Source organism: Halyomorpha halys, unplaced genomic scaffold, assembly GCF_000696795.3.
Source record: "Halyomorpha halys isolate HHAL.00 unplaced genomic scaffold, Hhal_1.1 Scaffold718.1, whole genome shotgun sequence".
NCBI lineage: Eukaryota > Metazoa > Arthropoda > Insecta > Hemiptera > Pentatomidae > Halyomorpha > Halyomorpha halys.
The window spans coordinates 78670-84895 of NW_027110423.1; positions in this window are offsets into that span (position 1 = coordinate 78670).

Sequence of the window (6226 nt, forward strand, 5' to 3'; positions counted from 1 at the left end):
ATCGGGAATCTGATGTCGAATCAACAGTTCCAGGAAATATTCAAGAAATGTATGGAAGGGCAGAGTTCCTCTTCCTCCTCTTCGTCATCCTCATCATACAAGAAGAGGGAAGCCATTTTAAGAAACATGGTTTTGCGACATATATCATTGTTTTACTAATTTGTTTTATTTATAACATTTAAATAAATCAATATTTGCAAACAGCTTTATTATGTTTTCCTTAATAAATTTTTTTTTTATTGTCTTTTATGTTTAATCTGGTATTTTTTAATTTTTGACATGCTCTTTTATTTTTCTGTTGAAACATATGATCATCCGAATCTTACCATCAAATATACTTTATTGCATAGTTTCGTGAAATGTTCACGTTACTGGTTGTATGTTTTTAGTGTATAATATTAGTGTTATAATAATAGTATCAAATAATCTAAGGAAACCTGTAGTTAAGCATGGATAGTTTTGAAGATTGATTTTTATGTTGTTTTTTCTATTTAGATCTGTCCAGTTCAAAATGTTCCGTGATTACAGTCCTCAAATCTATGTCATATGACACGTTGTTTGAATACATAAAATATGAATTATCCCATCTAAATTAAATCTATGTATACGCAATGGATTCGAATTAAAATCTGTAACGTTCATTTCCAAAGAAGCTCCTTCAGACAGCTCAGTCTTCTTTACCAATAATGGCATTGTGATTTGATTGGCTGGTAAAGAAAAATGAGTTATCTCATAAGTGACCAGTACATTCCCATTATACTCTTTCAAATGTGCCTTCTAATGAACAGATTGACCAACTGTAATAGTAACAGTTTGAAGAAACGTACTTTTAATAATATTTCTCATCCAAAGATTTATAATTTTTCTTTGGAAAATGTATGGCAGGAATATACAAATATAACAGTTATCTAAAACTTACATTGTGCCTGTAGCGAGAGGGAGCAAGTGGTTGGACCACAACTCACCAGAGCGCTCCACCTCGAGCCTCACTGAAGCTCCTAAATTTACATAGTGCATTATTTTGTAAAAAACATATTGTCATTTTTATATATTAATAATTTCTGTACATAATACTTAGCAATATCTGTGCAATGAATAATAAATGATAACGATGCAATGCACGAACCTATCTCAAGCAGACATGTACCGACCGCTTCTCGGTCACAGCCGCATGGACTAGACCTATAAATAAGGGACTCTAAATCTCTCAAATCGATCGTAGATCCACATCCTTTCCTAGGTCTAGTCATGGCACAGATGGCGTATATTCTGCTTGAGATAGAGAAGTTCATTGCCAATCTATGCTCGTAAAAGTTGTTGTTTCTGTACGCACACCTAAGACAATGGCCTATCTCCTCTCCTTCTCTCCAGCAATCTTAGTCCGTCGCTTCATCTCGGCAACTAAGATTGTAACCTAATTCCTAACGGTTACACTGGTCCGTCCGCTTCATCTCGGCAACCAGTGTAATTTCTCGTCTCTCCCAGCTCTAGTCCGTCCGCTTCATCTCGGCAACTAGAGCTGCACCTAGCCTTATTAGCTTACTGGTCCGTCCGCTTCATTTCGGCAACTAGTAAGCTGGCTCCTATCATGACAGTTCTAGTCCGTCCGCTTCATCTCGGCAACTAGAACTGTTACTCTACCTCAGACTCTCTTACCTCGACCTCCTCTACCTGGGTCAGTGTCCAGGGCTCATCTTCTGGTACGGCCGTTCCTAACTTATAATGAATACGCCTTGTCGTGGGCCTTCTGTAAAGAGATATCAGGCTGGAGAAATCGCCTAAGACCAGACAACCCCAACATGCTCTTATCCATTTATTCAATGCTGAATTGTTATTGATTCAATATTGAAAATACTAAAAATGATTTTATGGGATTATTCATACTGTCAACTGAATGGCTCAAATATAAGTCAAGTCAAGTAAAAAAAAAAAATGCTTATTTAATAGCTTTATCGCCATGACTACAGTTATCTAACTGGCGCATGCGCTCGCCAGTTCAAACTCTTGTTTTATCCATTTTAGTCATTCTCTATTACTCCCTACGACTTAATTATTTCCAAAATATTAGACTTTTCAACGGTTTATAACTAGTTTGTATTAGTACTTTTATTTCCGGATATGTGTCTCTAATCTGAAAAAATACTTTTCCCTCATATCTTCTTAAGCTACATTCATACTATATTTTTCCTTTTTTCTTTACAAATAAAAATTTTATGATTTATAATTATTCAAAAAAAACAACTAAGAATTATAGGATACTTTAGAGAATGATTTCTTCAAAAATCCGCATTTAAGCCTTGTCGAACTATGTTAATGAGAATAACGCTGTCCCAGTTCTACAGTGTAACATCAAAAAATGGTTATTTTGAGATATGCATGTAGTCTTAGCAGTAAGGGGGTAAGATTTTTATAGCTCAGACCTGTAATATTTCGAAACATTTTTTTTTTACTTAGATTTTATTTTACTATGATTCTATGTCTTACTGTACAGATCATACCCTTATCACTAAGATTATATGCATATCTCAAAATAACATTTTTTTGAGATGTTAGACTATTGAACTGGGACAGAGATAAGACCTATCTCATATTAAAGACTATTCAATTGTCCGTTGTTTAATTAAAGTCGTTTGAGCCATTTTCGAGGAAATCGGGAAAATTTGAAGAAACAGCATTTCTATAATGCAAGTCGATTTTATCGAAAAAGTCGCCGTTATATCCCAGGTTCGTACAACCGTTCGTTTTTAAACTAGTCTGACTTTATGTGGAGCTGGGTTATTTGGACTCGGAGGACCTCAAAAACGTACATTTCCATCTAAAACGGGAATTAGAAATTTCTTCCGATGTAAATATCCTTTACTATCCCCTTACTATATATCTCATGCATGGGGTAAGTGAAAATAAAAATATAAATAGGAATTTTGTATTATTTTTCTCTCTCAGATTTTACAAAAGATTATTGTTCATAATTGGTTTGGGAAAAAACTTCAGTTTGCTATTGGTCCTACTAGATAAAAATGTAATCTTAGCTGTTCAAGATTTTTTTTTTTTTTTTGTACGCCTTTTGAATTGTGATTTTTACTATGAATATTACCTCCATTATATTAGAATGTAATTCTATACATTTAATTCGCTCAGAATGTTCAATATCTATATTCAGCCCTAGATTAGGTCATACCAAAGGTACCCAACCTGTGGCCCGCATTAATTTGGTCCTGGGAAAGAGTAGGCAGCAAATACGTTGTGAAAAATTATGATCAATAAAGAAGATAATTTAACAGGATCATTCCATATGACAACCTATTGGATTCAGAAATTCGTTTTAAGGATTGGCCTTTACGGAAAAAATAATGTAGAAGAGTGGAGGCAAGAGTTGAAAAGTGCTCGGAAGGTAAAACACTAGGAACGTCTTGAGACTTCTAAATCCGAGCTTAGTTGCTAACTGCCATTGTATGCAGATTCAACACCATCCTGAGCAAGGTACCCCCTCTCTCCCAATTAGCCAGATTAGAAGAAATGGAGGGGCCAAATTAATAGGGAGCTGATTAACTTTAACATCTTTCTCACTTTTGTCTCAAAGAGGGACCTAATTTTATAATTATATACATGTTTAATATGTTACAAAGAAAAAAAAAATGTGTTCTTTCTTCACAATCTGGATTTAAATAAAATTTTATAACCTGTATCAATAATTAGGCAGTGTTATTATTCAAATAATTTTTCATTATATTAACATTTATATAATTTTGTATTCGCTAGTGGTTATTCAGAAATTATAATATCTAGAATAATTGCTTATGTGTTGAATAATTTTTTGATTGTTATTGATTATTCATTATGAGTGTCAGAAATGAATTATTGAACAAACTGTATTATCCTTATTAAAATAGTCTTGCTGTACACTATCGAACTAAAGTGAAAAATTTAGAATACGTGTTTTCAGCAGTGGAATATGCGTTTTGAGGTACCCTAATTACGAATCACCAAGTCTCACAAAATGGTCTGTATGTGAACACCCAACCTCAAAATTGAAAATTCGTATGAAATTAAAATTATATATTTAAGGAAGGTGTATGCCGGGAACGTGACAGTACTTTTATCGACAATATCGACTGGCCTGAAGCGCCCCTTTAACAACGATATGCTAGTTTTCACATTTTTTCAAATTTCTCAAAAACTGCTCTAATGATATTGATTAAATTCGGTAATTACAATAAAGTAGTATTCAATATCAAGTAAGTGTTATCCTCATTAAAATAGTCTGCCTGGACTTAACTGAAAAAAAATTGTTCCTCTAAAGTGATTTTAAACTTGTTTATTTGAAATAATCAACCATCTCTCATTGTTAGTTGTAATATAAAATGGATAAATATGAACTGTGAACGGATTTATCGACAAAAGGGAAAAATAGTTTTCAAATCGGAAAGTTAGGGAAATTAGCAATAGCCGAGAGCATCTGAAATTTTACCATCCCACTTCATAGTACAACGGCGTCATCTTTTATTAAACTTGATATATATGAAATATTAGTCAATTTGATAATTAGTGTCAACTTTTCATGATTGTTATGAGAATAGTCAGACATTTATTTCACTTACTAATACGTGAAATATACAGTTACAGGAAGTATTGTCAACCTATACAATAAAAAATATTTTGTAGGAAGATAGTAGGGGTGGCGTTCAATAAAGGTACAAAATAGTAGAAAAACGATTTAATGTTAACCAAAGTTTCGCTCAACTTTGCAGGGATAAATAAAAACAAGTTACAAACATTGTAAGAAGTGAAAGGAAATTGGAATACACATGCAAAGAAAGTAAGAACACATACAAAAAAATATTTTTTTTTTTTTTTAAAAAAATAAAACGCTTAATGTGAGTGTGGTTTGCTTTTATTAAAAAATTAATTCTGCACCACTACAACCCATAAAGGGTCAGGGGTGCAGTACTTTTAAGGAAGTACTATTACTGGACTAACGATTGTGCAAGGAGGTGATTTAGTGAGAATTACTCCATTCACAGACAAGGTTTTTTTGAGTGCGTTCATTGTGTTCACTAACAGTAATAGAATCCGCATCCTCATATCACAATGATTCTACGAGTAGTACAATTATTGAATTGGCATTTTTTGAGGGGTTCACCCTTTGTGTTGTTACATTTTGGATGCCAGGTATTTTCTTAGCGTTATTATTTTTATTTATACTTTTTTCATGTATTTATTTATACGACAAAAGTGTTATTGAGCTGCTTAGGTAATAATAAAGTAAATTTTCTTATGATAGGAACAAGCATGGAAGAGATCCTCCAAGAAAAACAAAACGAAGTGGAAAAATTAATGTTTTTTTTTTTAAACTATTAAATACTACAACAGAATATAATGGTTGCTATTTGATCCACCAATGACCCTTAAGCGTAGAGTTGGATTAAATCAATAAATAATAGAGGAGTAGGTAGGTATTTCAGTAATTACAAAACAAAACCGGAGTCTTAAATTATAAATTAACTTTATAAGAGCATGGTAGTAAGGTACAATAGGAGCAGGTAAGTACCTATTTTAATAACAATAAATATGGAATATCACATTTTTGTATCTTTCGTAATAATAAATTGAACAGGTACCAGTAGGTACTTGGATACGTAATTGGCACATTATAATTCAGAAAATAATATTAATTAATATAATTAGGTAGGTAACCATAAAATAAATCACAGGTCGGTTAATATTTTTCTACATGTTGTGACTTAGAAAAATGATTTGGGATAAATGTTCAGGGAGAAGGTGACTCCGTTTTTCAGTCTTTGTTTAATTAGTCGATAACCATTTTGGGAGGAGCGGAGAGGCGAAGTCGGCCAGGGCCCTGTTTGATAATGAAAGCTAATAATATTAGTTCAAAATACAAGTATCGAAACAACGTGTTAATTACACTAATATTTATTTTTTTCATAATAGGCAGCACTATCAGTGATATTGTAGGAGCTAAAAAGTACTAAAGTACAAGTTACTATTGTACAAGTCAGTGTAATTGTATTAAGTTAAATCGACAAGACTAATAGTATTAGTTTGTACTTTATTATGAAACAGGGCCCAGGTGATCCACTACAGAGGAGGGGGAATAAAAAATGGCGGTTGTTTCAAAACCTTAAAAAAAATATTAATTTTTCATTCGGAGCTCTATATCTTAAAAACTACCAACACTAGACAATCTAAGAGAACATTATTTAAAGCA